The 17,140-nt window shown below is 36.5% G+C and overlaps 1 protein-coding gene and 1 pseudogene across 1 annotated transcript in view; both read right to left on the reverse strand.

The window, feature by feature from the left end:
* LOC109271842 (60S ribosomal protein L15-like) overlaps nucleotides 1-3,902 on the reverse strand; it is a 35,864-nt pseudogene extending 31,962 nt beyond the window's left edge.
* Nucleotides 1-17,140, reverse strand: part of LOC128775927 (translation initiation factor IF-2-like) — a 497,738-nt gene that overhangs the window by 310,724 nt on the left and 169,874 nt on the right. The gene's annotated exons all lie outside the window — the stretch shown is intronic.

Below are 17,140 nucleotides of genomic sequence, written 5' to 3' on the forward strand. Positions count from 1 at the left end.
AATTTGTGACATGACAGTAGGACACTTGCTGGGAAGATAAAATAATGAACAAGTGAGATTTTTTTCATCTATCTAGGAGATTCATCTGTGACAGATGTAATAGTGATAATAATTTAATCATAATTATGCTATTATGCCATATTATTATGACAGTTAAGGTTATAATTTAATGTTACACCCTTTTAATTCAATAAAAGTTATTAATACTTTAAAAATCTTTTGCTAGTAAAGGTTTACATCTAGCCAAGATTCCCTTTCTCTTGATGATATGAAAATTATACGCTCAGATAAAAAATAACCCCATGGCTTGAGTGACAAACTAGGTATTAAATTTAGATTCCAAACAGATATTAATTCTGAGAGGTCTTGAGTAAATCCTTTACATTTTCACCTATGCATTTTCTTTTTTTTTAAATTTTTTAATGTTTATTTATTTTTGAGAGAGAGACAGACACAGAGAGTGTGATCAGGGAAGGGGCAGAGAGAGAGGGAGACCCAGAGTCCTGAGCAGGATCCAGGCTCTGAGGTATCAGCACAGAGCCTGACATGGGGCTCAAACCCACGAGCCATGAGATCAGGACCTGAGCTTAAATCGGACGCTTAACTGACTGAGCCTTCCAGGGGTCCCCACCCATGCACTTTCATTCCCTTTCTTCCTCTCTGAAACACTTGTTCACTGCTTCACCAAGGGGGGCAAATTTCCCTCACCAGTTATTTATCTTTTCACTTTTACTCTTTTGACATCATCCAACTGTGTTCTCTTCATGCTCAGACAGGAGCTGAAGTGAAAACATATATGGACATAAGACATGGGTCTGGACAGAAAAAAAGAAAAAGAAGCTAGTGTGATAAGGCTGGCAGCTTGCCAAGTCTCTACTATTTTGATATGATTTCCCCTGAGCCTGGCTAGAAAGACTGCTGGTGGCTTAGCCAATCTAAATCCCATGGTAACCCCTCCTGAGCATTCTCCCTCTTCATTAGAGTACTGAACCCAGGTTTACAGACAGTACTGCAGGTCAACTCAAGCTCTCCAAAGTGAGTGAAAATACCAACTCAGTTTCTACTCTGTCAAATCAGTGACCCAGACCAGTGCTGCTGAAAATGTAATGTGATGAATCACCTGGTGATCTGTTTAAAGCACACATTCTCATTGGGTGGGCCTGACAGAGTGATGGGATTCTGCATTTCTAACTAGAAGTCCTAGACCATAATTTGAGAAAGAAGGACCAGGAATACCATCTATACAACCCTACTTACACCATCAACTGACCTGCTTCTCTAATTCTCTTTCCCACTTCTCCTAGATTTCCACATTTTTACTACTCTGTTTACATTAAAAATTTAAAAAAACATAATTTGACATGGGATGAATCACACTTATAAAATACCGCAAGAAGTATTTGATTCTATAATTTTTCTAAGAAAGAATGGCATGGTTAAACATACACTGGCTGTGTAATTATACAGAACTGGGTGTGAATTCCAATTAAAAGTTTAATAGCCAGGCAGATTTTAAGACAAGTTATTCAACCTCACAACAGTCTTCTCATCCACAGAGTGGAGATAATACCCACTTCACAGGATTTTTGTGAATAAAAATAAAACAATAACTGAATAAAATAACACAAAATAGTCCCTGAGATACTATAAGTTCTTCATAAATGGTGGGAAATAATGACCAGATATACTCAGCTCAATGGAATTACTTACTATATACAAAATTATTTTTAAGTTGGAATTTAGTGTGCTAAATATGTCAAAGTTTAAGCAAATGCTTTTTAAAAAAAAAGAAAAATCAAGGCATTATTAACTGTTATATGCTTGGCAAAGGGAGTCTATTTTTAAATTTTGAATTTCATTTGAGATAAATTATTTTGTATTATAAAGTGGATGTGTGGCAGGTTTTTTAATCAGCTTTCACCGCCTTTGAAATACATTTGTTAATTGGAAACAAAATAAGTGGCTTAAAATTTCTGTGGATGCAGCAACTTTAGATAATATTTTCTAAATGGTGCTTGAAAATAAATATGTATGTATCAAAAAGTACTTGATAAGCAGCTAAATATGAAGAAAAACACCACCTTGCCCAAATCGCTAGTGCATCAAGATATATTGATGCATTGATAGAATGGTCTCTAGTAATTTGTTGCTAATCAGTTTTAAGAAATAGATGACAGCAAGGTATTTTTAAAGAGTTCTTCTGCAGCTGACAAGAATTTAGATTATGTGAACTGACTCACCATTTAAATTCAACTATATAGAATGGTGTGTTATTGATTCAGACAGTCCTTGACCTCAGGGATAACACTTGCCCTAGCTGAGGAAGCCAACTTTTAGTTTGGAGTGTGTTGTCTTTCAGCATCTTTGCCTTTTGACAACAATAAAACAGAAAGTTCAGGAAAGCATACAATGAGTTAATGCAAACAAAGGTACCCAAATTTACTTAAAGTGTTCATGCTAGGGAAGAATTACAATCACCCATCCTAAAGAAAATCAAGTCAGGCTTAGTGAATATTTTTAACCACCACCCACTTGCACAGTTTGATTCACATTTTGAGGTAAGCAGCTCTGGTTTCTTTTCAGTGTCACTATTGTCTTTAGAATGAAAATTCAGTTTGAATTTCCTACAATGTCTTAGATTTGGGATATGAACTATGCTGCTGGCATGTGATTCAAGCTGTGTAAGGATGTATCTGATTCAGAATTGGAAAATTGTTTTTAAAAAGTTTGGAGAACATATTTCTTAGTGATGCCTTCTCTTTCACTCTCACAAATGGGAAAACAGAGCACCGTGATGAGGAGAATATGTTTTCTAAAAGGGTCTTCTCCAGTTGGAGAGATGCCAAATCCCATGGTTGAGAGCAGAGCTTTTCAGCCGAATATTTATTATTTCTTCCAGGTAGCAACAGTTTCTTGTTCTCTTTTCCATTAATTGTTTTTTTATTGCTTCCTTCGTCTTTAGATAGATGATAGATGATATATAGATAGATAGATAGATAGATAGATAGATAGATAGATAGATAGATGATACACACACATTCTCATCCTCTCTCTTTCTCTCACTCTCACTCTCAACCCCAATCATGTATATGGGTGAAGATAAAGAAGTACATTATATATCCACCAGAATTAATCTACAGGGCTTTCATCTTTGAAAGACACTATTAAGCTTGATGGTTTCCTTTTTAATGGTATCTTCTTTTGGTACATGCCATAAGATAGAAAATGGCATTTTCAGAAAAGTTTCCATAGTCTGCAACACACACACACACACACACACACACACACACACACCTGCTTTAAGATGTAGCCAACTCCTGATTATTCTGCAAATGGGAAATCATGGAATATACACATTATATATTTCAACACATTCATTGAAATCCATAGATAATCTTTAAAAGTCTTATCTAATTCAATCACTTTAATTTTCCTCTCAAATTTTCATCAAGTTGCTCACAAATAGCAAATTAATTCATTTGAAATCTAAAAGCTTTGATTATTTTCTGTCCTTTTTACAAATTCTGAAATGCCCCCCCCCCAAATAATCAGTAAAGATTTGCAGGGGGTATGCTAAATTTAGACCCAGATAATAAAGACAACAGATTTTGACCCCAAATTAAAAATGAGATGTGCTTTTCCAATCAGGGCTTGGCAGAATGGCTTCTTCAAGGAAGGGTAGTGAGAAGAAGGGCTGTTCTGCCAACCATGAGGTACTGACCAGAGAAAATACCATCAACATTCACAATCGCATCCACAGAGTGGGTTTCAAGAAGCATGCCCCATGGGCACTCAGAGGAAATTTGCCATGAAGGAGATGGGAACTCCAAATGTGCATTGACACCAAGCGCAACAAAGCTGCCTGGGCCAGAGGAATAAGGGATGTTCCACACCGTACCCATGTGTGGTGGTCCAGAAAACCTAACAAGGATGAAGCTCTATACACTGGTTACCTATGTACCTGTCACCATTTTCAAAAATCTACAGTTAATGTAGATGAGAACTAACAGCTGATTATCAAATAAAGGTATAAAATTTCCAAAAGTTAAATTAAAAATGTATTTTTATGGTTATGAATCAACTTATAACATGGCTATATGATTATATATATACATACACAAACACACATCATTTACACTAACACCTTTTTTTTTTAACTTTTTTTTTTAATTTATTTTTGAGAGATAGAGACAGAGCATGACCAGGGGAGGGGGAGGCCAAGAGAGAGTGAGACACAGAATGTGAAGCAGGATCCAAGCTCTGAGGTATCAGCACAGAGCCCAACACAGGGCTCGAACCCATGAACCATGAGATCATGACCTGAGGCAAAGCTGGATGCTTAATGGACTGAGCCACCCAGGCGCCCCTATACACCTATTTTGATAGAATTTTTGTTATGTATCAGTTCACTTCGTCTTCTAATAATGTCATTCCATACACTCTTTACCTAGAAAACCCTACACTTACATTAAGACAGCTCGACTAACATAGCTATCTTTTGCAAAGTCTCCAAGACTTCAGGATGAAAAACCTAGAAAAAAAAAAAGTACCTCTTGGAATTGTAATCAACCTATATACTTAATTTCTGTCCCCCTTCACAATGTCAGGTTTTTGAAGGACAGGGTATATATACACAATACATATTCCTAAAATTTTATAAATTTATTCTCATTCTAAGAATTTTATATGCCAAAGATCTAATAGGCAAACTGCTAAAAATAATTAAACAAATTCCTAATATTTTATAAGTTCCCAAATCCTATCATCTCCAATGATTAGAACCTAAAGCAAATGATGCCACTATTTGTGTGCATGTGCATGTGCATTTTGTATGGCAAAAGTACCCATTCAAGTACTTTTAGAAGTACTCAACATCTGCCAAAGCAAAGTGCGGCAAAATTTATGCTTAAAGAGTCATTTAAAAAGTGAGTGAGCCTTGCTAAACAACACGATACATATGGGAAAGAAACATAAATGGTGTGAAAGTACAAAGCAATCCATACTTATTTTATTACACAAGGACCTAAGTGTTATTTACCTAAGATTAGTGATATGCCGTGATTACTCTCTGCCTAGGAAATCACTACATGAACAGTTCAATACCACAACAGGGACATTGCTGATTTTGATGGGCATAATTTTAGGTAAGGTAATTGCTTCCAGTGACCTTCCTACTTTTTTGTGTATTTCATAATATATTTTCAACATAGCATTGTCTACAGCTGAAGTTCTCTTCATTATTTCCACTTATAAATAAGAATTTTCCCTGTTACGTGCACCAGCCATTTGAATTCTAAAAATTCAAAACAGTAAGTCATTTTACAACCTTAGCCACAAAATAACCTACTTATTATTTTATTTATTTGTGATTCTACATATTTTTTCTACTGCTGGCTGCAAAGAGAAATCATAATGCAATACCCCAGCTTTAAATTTAAGAAATTCAGGCAGCAATTTTCGGTAGTTAGTCTTTCTTACAGACTAGTGTCTTTTGATATATTTAAAAGACTACAGAAGCTGTTACGATGATAATGGAAGAACCTTATACATTTTCATTGACATCTAGTTGCCACTGACATCACAGAATTGACAAGGTAATGGTTTTCACACATACTTACATTGACACCATAACATCAGAAGTGTCAGACACAATGGAAGTGTCTCCTACAAGATCTATTGGTATTTAAAAAAAAGGAGAAAAATAAATGCAAAAGATTATGGTAGTATAATATTATATCTCTTAACATTTCTAATTGTCCATAAATTCATCTGATTTATAATGAACTCCTGTTGCAGACGTCAGCTTTTTCATACACACAAATTTAGGGAATGGGAAAGGTGAGAACATTGGAGGTGATGAGTGTGAAGGCTATTGTAATAGATATAAAGATAAACTTTATCTGCAGTTAACATTTATAAAGTACAATGTACAATTGTTCAAAACCAGGAACAGACTGTGGTAATAAGAAAATAGTCAAGGAACTCACACCAATTTGGTATTTTAGGTTAATTGCTTTATTATTAATACAGAGAGGTTGCACATTAGTTCTGTATAATTAGACAGAAATTATGCAGTGTTTGGTAATTGTAACAGAATTCTGTAGTTTGCTATAACTTCATGCTGAACCAATATCAAAAATAAAGCATTACAATCTTTAAAAAGAGACACATAGTTGGCATCAGAGTATTACTAGAAGCAGAAGCTGATATATGACAGATTTTCATTATTTCTGTGAGGTAAGTTAACTCGATCATATCTGCATGACAGAGTATTTATAAGATACTAGATGATATTTTTAGTGTAACTGGAAGTACCTCCAGCAGTCAGAGCTTTAACTTGTTTTCTTCCCATTTATAGGCACTTTATTTCTGTATAACCTGATTCAGTTTATATTCTTAAATTAAGACTCTTTAGAAAAGTAACTGCGACTGGATCTTTTCTGTGACCTTTGTTAAAATTATGCTTATCTGAACAATTAATTTTTTACCTCTCTTAACTGTAGAACATCTATGTTTCAAAGATGTGCCAAGCATTGGAGACAAAGAGATGACCAAGACAGAGATGGTCCCTGTGCTTCAGACCTTACATATCTCTATGGGGAAGACCAAGCTGAACCTTTAATTTCCTAGTGGTTATTTAATTGCAGCACAGTTGAAAGGTATCCTGGAGAAAACCTGGTGCCAAGAGAGCATATAAAAAGGCAGATCTGAACTAGTCTTGGAGACAGGTAAGGTTTCTCAGAGGAAATGGTATTTGTCCTGAAACCTGAAAACTGAGTAGGCTAGCTGGCAAAAGGAGGGGTAATGAGGAAAACATTCAGAGTAGAAGGACAATTCTACTTGAAAGCCTTGAGGCACCAAGTATGAATATGGAATAAGATCGTGCTGGCACTCTGTGTTCCTTTAAAAATGGGTTTAAACTGAGAACAAACTGAGGGTTGATGGGGGGGTGGGAGGGAGGGAAGGGTGGGTGATGAGTATTGAGGAGGGCACCTTTTGGGATGAGCACTGGGTGTTGTATGGAAACCAATTTGACAATAAATTTCATATTAAAAAAATAAAAAATCAATAAAAATGGGTTTATTTTCAGTCTACATATCTGAATAAAATACACCAGAGTGAAGGAAGCTATGAAGAAGGAGCATTGTTCACCTTCCTCTAAATTGGTCACTGTTGCCAGATCAATGTATCTGATCTGGAGAGCCTTCATCATGCTGCCATTTTGCCCGTTTTTACATGGTTTTCCCTATCCTCCCCACAATTTATCTCAGAATATTTCTGCTTAGAAGACCAACGATGGCTCTTTTTAAAAATTTTTTAAAGTGAATTTATTTAATTATTTATTAAATAATTTAATAAATATTATTATTTAATTTATTTATTATTTGAGAGAGAGGGGCAGAATGTGCACACGTAGGTACACACACACACACACACACACACACACACACACACACTCAAAAGTGGGGGACGGGCAGAGAGTGGGAGAGAGAAAGAGAATCCCAAGCAGGCTCCGTGCTGTCAGCACAGAGTCTGACATGGGGCTTGATCTTACAAAATGGGAGATCATGACCTGAGCCAAAATCAAGAGTCAGTCACTTAACAGACTGAGCCAACCAGGTGTCCTTACAGTGAATTTAAATCCAACTAATTACATTATGTACACCTTGAACTTACTTGTCCCTGAAATTCCCACTGAAAAGGTAGCAAGTTATTCTTGTAAAAGTGTGCCAGGTTGGAACTACACTAATGAATAAAAACACACATAGTCCTGCTCTCATAAAATTTATCATCTAACAAGGAGTCAAACAAAGTACAGCAAGCATCAATACATAAAACTGTGAAATTATGAAATATTTCCAAAATATAAATTAGATTCTTAGAAAATGCAAGAATAAGAGAATTCATTAATTCTGTCAATTTACTCTCTGACACACATTATACTAAGACCTAGAACTATATATTATATATACACAATTTCAAAACTAGATTTATTGCAATTCAACTAAAGTTTATTGAGCACTTACTGTATTAAACACTGTAGTTCTATTTTTCTTCTCACTCAGTTTCCCCAGTCCAGCCTCCTTGCTGTTCCTTGAACATGCCAGGCACCCTCCCATCTCAAAGCTTTGCACTCGTTTCCTCCCTGGGAAAGTTCTTCCAATCCTAAATTATCTCTAGGATCATTCTCTCACTTTCCTCACTTTCTCCAATGTCGACTTCACAGTAAGACATTCTTTGGTCAGCTGGTCTAAAATTGCACGCACATTCCCCTTCTCCACTCAGTACTTCATCTATCTCCATAGAAAATGTTTCATTACCATTTAACATGCTAAATATTTTATATGTTTTATATATTTGTTGACATGTATTTCCTATCTTACTTATCACTTGTAAGCTCCTAGTGTTCAGGATCATATCCTATGACAGTGGGATCATTAGCATTTTTTATATATACAGATTACAGGGAATTATTAATTAATTTGGCAGCTTGCTGGAGCTGATAATCCTTTTTTATCTTATTTACCAAAATAAATTTGGGTAAATTAAGCCAAATCTAAGTAAATAACCAACTACTGGAGAAAATGAGAATTTGTTAAATATGGAGAATAATAAAATCACACTTTGAAAATGAATTTTTAATTTTTCTTATTATAAAATCAATCATACTACAGGAAAAAATAGAAAAAAACAGATAAAATAAAATAAAATAAATACAAACCATATTCTCAAAACCCAACTATAATCATTGTTAATACTATAAGAATTTCTATATCAAAGATAGGATCATAGTAGTCATACTACTCTGTAAGGTATTCAGCCAGTGTTCTATATGCCTAGATGCTCAGGCCTCTCCTGGGTGGTCTCGGACCTGCTTCACATAGGCACACTTGACATGCCTTGGGGATCCTTACGGATGAACCCACTTAGTGTCCACCCTCACTAATGAGTAACCAGGAAGTATGGAGGAGTTAACTTCCTACAGGGGAAAATGGATCAACCGAGATGCCAGTAGATACATTCAGCCCCTTTTCTATTTCCAACCCTCATCCTCCAGAGTCTGGGTATATAGTTTATATGGCTTCTTGAGAAGGATTCAGTCTCACTGGTCCAATCATTGGTTTCACTTAGTGGGGACCATATTAGTAATGCCTTCTCTAACTATTGACTCTCCCTTCTTCCCTGGCCTCACTCTCTCTGTGCCTCATTTCTGCTTTCTGGGATTGCACTCCCTAATAAAATAATAGCACATAAATCATCTGCTGTTGGATTTGCTTCCAGGGAACCAAGTTAAGACACTTCATTTTCCCCTTAAAATATATGTTAAATATGCTTTTCTATCATTGTCAATCCTTCTATATATAATGGAAATTCAGTAAGATCACAACCCTGTTTGTCTTCTTTATTGCTTTATCATCAGTACCCAGAGTTGTGTCTGACATATAGTAGGTGCTTGATACATTTTTACTGAATATAACAGTTTATCATTGCTGTAAAGTATCTACCTTACCTAAATCTTTGCTAGATTATATATGTCTCAATATATATACTCAGACCATAACCAGACAGACAGTCAAGTTGTTTTACCTAACTTTACCCATTTTAATCTACCAAGGTTATGCAGCAAAATCTTGGCTCAGACACATGATTATTTTCCACATTCTTAACTTCTTTGGGTCAAAGGATATGTACAATCTTAGGGATGTTTTATACGCATTTGCTATTCAATTTGAATAAAAATTACGACATTCTATTTATTTTAATTTGTTGGCAATTCTTCTAGTCCACCAGGATATTTTCATAACATTGACAGAAGAAAAAGGCATAACCTGTATTCACCAGTTTCATCAATTTAAAAACCACATGCTTTTAAGGGATGACAATGGACTGATCAGTAAATTCAAGCTAGCACATTTGAAATAAAAATTTAAACCTTAAAAACCCTTGCTGCTAAAAAAAAAAAAAAATCTTTTTTTTTAATAATAGAATCTCCCCCGCCATATCCTTCCCAATAGTAATTTACTTTTCGTGTCACAGAACTCAGCACCAAACAAATTACACACCTTATCCATGGCTATAAGCTCAAAATGCTCGGACTCATGTTTTTCACTATATACCTTGGGCAAAGTGATTCGAGGGTGTTTTTTTCTGATAGTAAAAGAAATCCTGGAAACTCTTTACAATTATTCCTGCATGGATCAACGTGGCATACAGCAACAGTCCAGAGATCAGTATGAGACATATTTGAACCTGAATCCATGCTAACAGAGAAATACTTTCTATTCGCCGAATACTTGAAGTACCTCATTTCCTATGAACTGGATTATCTCTTCATAAATTGTGGGCAACAACTAAGATGAGTTTAGCTCCTACCTCTGTTACCGAATAGAGCCAGCTGATCTGTGAGTAATAGAGACAACACAGTAATCAGTTTCAAAAACCAAACATGTTTATTGTTTGGGAAAATAATCAGTCCATTCTCTGCAAGAAAGGAGAAGCCACATTCAGAAACCTATTTGCTACAATGAGTTTGATTGAACGCCCTCATACCAGGCTTGGTGTTACAACTTTATGTTGGAATTTGGAGGATTGCTCTTGCTTAGTATCAAGTTAATTATTCCACATATAAATTCAAGTTGATAGATCCCAGCTAGTCATCTAACAGCCTTTATCACACTATTTTACATCAATCAAAACAATGCCATTCAGTATCACTACAAACAGTGAAAAAAATAAAAATAATAAATAAATAAAGGCTTTTTTCTTTTCACTTGAAACATTTTTTGACTACCTCAAAAGTTCTTTGCAATATCTGATAAACATATTTAAATATATGTTTTCACATCCTCTTTAAAAGTTTCAATTAAACATGTATCTTTTAGTGGGGACAATAGAACCATTACACTGCTGAAAAATAAAATCACCAGGTATCTAACAGAAAGGTTAGTGAGTAAATCAGGCTTCATGGGCTAGATGTAAACCACAGCTAGAACTCCAGGGACTGAAATAAAACCTGTGGATGTCATCAATGCATTTGCTTTAACGTTGTTCAAACTTCTCCTGGTGTTTAAAAAAGTACATATTGAAAAGGAGAATATACACCAATGCAGTCTAAGGACAAATCCTGAGGCCTCTCATGTATAAATGTGTTCAATTTGATACTTTTAGTTCTGTGTCTACGGAGAAAAAGAAATTTATGCTCAACCCCAGCCTACAAATTTCTGTATGCCTATTGACATAATATGTAGATGTCCTTGGCCAGATAAAAAGACAAAAAGAAAACTGCCTGCCTGCCTTCACAAGCCATGAAGCACTGAAAACCCTCTCAAAGACCTCTCTCTAATCAAAACAATTCTCCAAGGCTGAATGATGGTCTGGGGGGAAAAAAACTAAGATAAAATAACAAAGAGAAAAAATCCAAGCTTGCACATTTTTGACCTACATCTGTTGAAATATAATGTCTTACAAATAAACAAAAAATATGAAACTCTGATAAAATGTTTCAATGATGTTTATTTAAAAAAAGAAAGAAAAAGAAAAGAAAGACTCAATTATGGGATAAACAATTCCAAGGGAACAAAAGCTATAGCATTCATGATAAATTGCTCTTTATTTCATTTTAAAACATAGATATGGCTTCACAATTTATATATAAAACTGTGACAGATTCTATTCTTTATAAAGCAATTCTGCTTTTTCTTATGACTGCACACATCTGGAGTCCAGTAAGTGATCAACTGATAGATTTCAGGCATATTTTGCAGTAAATAGCATCTCCAAGTACTCTGTGTAAGTTTACATCTCACTTCTAAGGTCAACTATCTGCATTAATTTTAACTTTATTTTTTTTTAATATGAAGGAAATTTTATATGAAGCTTGGACTTGATTCTTTAATGACTGAGTCCTATTAGGCTATATCCCTAAAAGGGGTACTGCCTTCAAGATTATTGAAAAACTGATTCCATTTAAATGGAGTTTTGGCAACATAAAAGAGATTACTGTCATATTCTCAAAGCTACCCTGCTTCCAGAATCATAAATGATCTTCATTTCCTAAATCAATACATTCCTTATGCACATTTTCTTGAAAATGTCAATTCTGTATATTTAGATTTAACAAATACTTTATTCTAGCTCTTTTCATTTCTTTTGATTACTGGAGATTGTTCTGACATCATGGGGAGATGTATAAAGACAAATATTAAATGTCGCACTATACCAGTCATGTCAGAACCACTACTGAATGAGCTTTTCAATGCTAAGCCACATGACAACTATACAGTTTCTGCCAGACATAAAGTGGACTTGTATTCAGTTGGCATTTCAGCACTTCTTTGGAACACAACCACTTTTTAGAATTACAAGGTTACTTAATTGAAAGCAGATTTTAAAATTATAGTAGTTGTAAAATACTAGGAGCTAAATTTTCACTTGTGTACTTAAAGCTGTTATTTGGAGCTGAATCGGGCAGGCAGTTTAACAAGCAACAGGAAATGTTTAAAATCACCAAGATCATTATCCAGTGAAATTAAAATCCCAAACCAGAGGGCTCAGCATTACATGGGAATTTGCAAGTGAAACCAGCATCATCATCAGGAACACATCTGGATAGGTAAGACTATTAGATAACACTCCAACTAGGGAGGCCAGGAAGTCCCCAGCATTAGGGAAGTCACGCTTTCTGGGGTTTCAGACATGGACTTGGATATATAATGAAGAGAACTGTCAGTTCAGGTCAAAGGGACTATGTTAGTGATTCTGTGGTGTGTGCTCATGTCTACATATGTATGTGTAGATCCTTTTTCCCAAGCCTTTTTCCTAGACCTACAGGTTGGGTAGAAACAGATGCAGAGTGTGAGATCAATGGTCCTGAATTGACAGCAGCAAGCAAGGAGCATGCTACAAAGTTGTAGGAGGCCGAATAATGGCACTCTATAGACATCCATGTCCTAGTTTCTAAAAACTGTGAATATGTTACCTTAAGTGGCAAAAAGGACTTTGCAAATATAATTAAGATGGAGAGATTATCCTGGATTCTCTGGCTGGGCCCAATAAATAGGTCCCTAAAAGGGGGCCGGAGGGTCAGAGTCAGAGGAGATGTGAAAGTGGAAACAAGAGAGAGAAGATGTTATACCGGTAACTCTGAAAATGGAAGAAGTAATCACAAGCCAAGGAATGTGTATGTTGTCTCTAGAATTGGGAAAAGGCAAAGAAGTGATTCGTCACAAGAGCCTTCAGAAAGAATCAGTCATGCTGACATCTCACTAGTGAATCATCTGATCTTCAGAATTATAGATAAATTTGTGGAAATTTGTACAGATGTTTTATGGCAATTTAAAGAGAGGCAGCTTATATTCTATCAAGAAACCTTTACCCAGTGCCCACTTTCTATACACAGTGGTGACCAACTGGACTTACTGTTCCACTCAGCTCTTTAGATATGTTTCTTCTTGATCTCCCTTTTTTAAGAGCATTTACTTTAGACAATTTGCAACTGTAAACACTTTCTCTGCCGCTTTGACATGTAAATCTTCTCCCAGCCTCTTACCAGGTTTATAACACAAAAATGTCTTTTTCAAACACCTAACAGCTACCCTTTTGAATTGCAATCACCAACACCAAAGGAAATAGTGCCCCTATCTACCAGTCTCTATGCAAGAGTAGGAACCTAACTTCCATAAGCACCAATAGCAACACAGATGCCCTAATCACATTGACCAACTTCCTCCCCAATGTCCTCCAGTACTTTTCCACTGGCATTCACAGAATTCTCTTTTATGTCTTCAATTATCTGTTTCCTCGGGTATCAGTTATCCCATTTTTTATTGTTGTCTTCTCTTTCCTATTATTGGCTTTATTCCATAATTAGAATGCTTGCTTATTAGTTGATGGTTACGGGGTTGATTAGTGTAGCTGCTAATATTCTTATTTTATTTTATTCAGTTTTCCTCTGCAGTTGTTTCAGGCCTTTTATCCTAACAGCATTCTCACTTAAATGAAATGGCAGAAGGGAAGCTCTGTGTAGACTTGCAGGTACATGAGCACAAAGTCCACAGGAAGGCTCAGGGTTCTCTGGCAATGGAGAATTTTAGTATATTTCTCTGCTATATAGGGAGAACTGCCTTTCCTTCATACTTTACTCCGTGTTTACTCGGGAATGCAATATTACTTCCATCCTGACTTGACTTCTTCCTTTCTTACACTACACAGAATCCTTTCCACTTGGTGAAATTTTCTGCAAAAAGATTATGATGATTGTGAATGTCCAGGACAGAGATGATGATGCCATCTGGGCCCAACCTTTCTGACTGCCAACCACCCCCAGCCTACTCAGGCTCTTCCTGATTTAACTTTAAGCTTCTCTGGGAGTCATTTTTAAAACAAATTTTCTTTAAAAATGTTTATTATTTTCAAGAGAGAGAGAGACAGACAGACAGAGAGAGCATGGGTGGGGGAGGGGCAGAGAAAGAGGGAGACAAAATCCAAAGCAGGCTCCAGGCTCCGAGCTGTCAGCACAGAGCCTGACTCGAACCCATGAACTGCGAAATCATGACCTGAGCCAAAGCCGGACACTTAACCGACTAAGTCACACAGGTGCCCCTCTGGATGTCCTTCTTTTAGAATTGATCTTATTCTGCTATTTTGGGCCAATGAATGACTCTTCTCACTTTCCTTCATCATTCTCCTTTAGTCTGTGAAGATTTCCTTGAAATCCTCAAGTACTGTCTGTTTTCTCTTTTTCCAGCACTTTTGTGGTATCAATCATATGTGTATGTGTATTTCTTTCATTCTGTTGGAACTTGGGGGACAGATAGTAGACCCAAATGTTCAATTTGTCATTTCATACCTGACCTTCTGTTCTTGAAATGTTCTGTTACATATTTCCACAGATTGGGTTCTTCGACCTCTCCCCCTAAACTCTTTTTCTATTCACTGATTATCATCAAAAAAAAAAAAAAAAAGGAAATAAGATTTTAAAAAGAGAGGGAAAAGAAAAATAAAAAAGAAAAAAGGAAAGGAAAAGAACAGAAAAGCGAAAATAAAAAGAAAAGAAAAGAAGAAAGAAAAAGGAAAGAAGGAAGCCAGCCAGCATCTTTCTTTTCTGTGTCAACAAATTGTGCTTTGTTTAGCCCCTATCCAGAGCCCTGGGCCTTTGTTTGCATTTCTAAAGACAGAATTCTCCTGTAAATTTCAATGAGATTTATACACCATTCTCACATTGCCTACCTCCCTCACCAGTTTCTGCTAAGGAGAGAAAGTGTTCCATCCCCAATGGTACAAGTTACACCATCTCTATTAGAGGGCAGACACAGGTACAGGTGGTTTGAGTTTTAAATATCACTTCCTTCCTCTTACATTTTATCTTATACTAAATGGAAAATCTTAGAGACAGCCTTATTATATATGATGTGGGAAGAGGTTTGTCAAAATACATTAAAAGAAAAATGCCAATCAATCCCTCCTTCATCTTTTCCCAACACAGAGACTTGGCTCTTTTGTTCACAACAATATCCAAGATCTGTTCTGACTAAAGAGCCCCAAAAGGCCAAGGTGAGCGAATGATTACTATGCATTATTGTATCTTTCCTCTGATAATTGTTCACTGGACTTGTTTCCACCTAAAAATGTGTGTTTCCTATGCACTTTCTTGGTATGTAGAAAACAGTAGGAATGAAAAATCATCTTGTCCACAGCTATCCAAAATTAGGGAATTAGAAGGGTGGGACTGAGGATGACAATGGTTTGGAGACATATATCTTAATTATCCACTAAAGAAATAAACTATTTTCCTCTTTTGATTTAGAAAGTAAAATTGCTGATTTAGAAACTGAAAAAGCCACACCCAGGTGGCTCGATTGAGCACCCAACTTTTGACTTCAGCTCAGGTCATGATCCCAGGGTCATGGGATTGATCCCTGCATTGGGCTCTGTGCTAACAGCACAGAGCCTGCTTGGGAGTCTCTCTCTCTCTCTCTCTCTCTCTGCCCCTCCCCTGCTCATGCTCTCTCTCTAAAGGGGAGGGGAGGGGAGGGGAGGGGAGGGGAGGGGAGAGGAGGGGAGGGGAGAGAAGGGAAGGGAAGGGAAGGGAAGGGAAGGGAAGGGAAGGGAAGGGAAGGGAAGGGAAGGGAAGGGAAGGGAAGGGAAATCTGAAATTTCCTAAGAGAGAAAGGAAAAAAATCAATTAATATAGCTTACTGACTTGACCTGCCAATCCCAAATCATTCCTTTCCCCTTCCTCCCTTCCTTCTTTTGCTCATTCCCCCTTTCTTCCTTTCTCCCTTCCATCCAGCCATCTGTAAATATTTACTGAGTACCTAATATGTACCAGAAATTTTCCTGGGGATTATAAACATGAAGATGAGTAAGGAAGGGCACTTTGCTTTCCAGCTCTCAGAGTCCAACAGAGCAATTAGTTATGGCCACACACAGTAATGATGTACCCCAGCAGTCTAAGGACTGACTGCTACAATTGATATTATTTTTTTAAGGTTTATTTATTTTTGAGAGAGAGCATGAATGGGAGAGGGGCAGAGAGACAGAGAGACAGAGGATCTCAAGCAGACTCCACACTGACAGCAGCAAGCTCGATTTGGGGCTCAAACACATGAACTGCAAGATCATGACCTGGCCCAAAGTCAGACGCTCAACCAAATGAGCCACCCAGGCACCCAGGACTGCTACAATTGAGGTGCGAAGAAAACACTGTGGGTACACAGTGATCACATATTATATTTCATTAAGGTTATGAAATCTGATCTTAAGGAGTTTTTTTTTTTTTTTTTTTTTTAACTAAGACACAGGGAAATCCAGAGTTAACAGTATAGTATGTGCAAATGCCTAGAGTAGTAATAGGACAAGAATTGTTTGGGGAGTAGTAAAAAGTTCAGTGTGAATGGAGCACTGAGTAAATACCTGAATTGTTATGAGCTTTATATTCGATGTCTAGGAATATGAACCATACCCCAACAAGCAAAGGTTTATAAGCAAGTAAGCAACATAATAAAATTTATTTTTTTTAATTGTTATTATTTTTTAATGTTTATTTATTTTTGAGAGAGAGAGAGAGGGGAGAGAGAGAGAGAGAGAGAGAGAGAGAGAGAGAGAGAGATGACAGAGTGCAAGCAGGGGAGGGGCAGAG

Source organism: Panthera pardus, unplaced genomic scaffold (assembly GCF_024362965.1).
Source record: "Panthera pardus isolate Hobbes unplaced genomic scaffold, ASM2436296v1 HiC_scaffold_11, whole genome shotgun sequence".
Taxonomy (NCBI): Eukaryota; Metazoa; Chordata; class Mammalia; order Carnivora; family Felidae; genus Panthera; species Panthera pardus.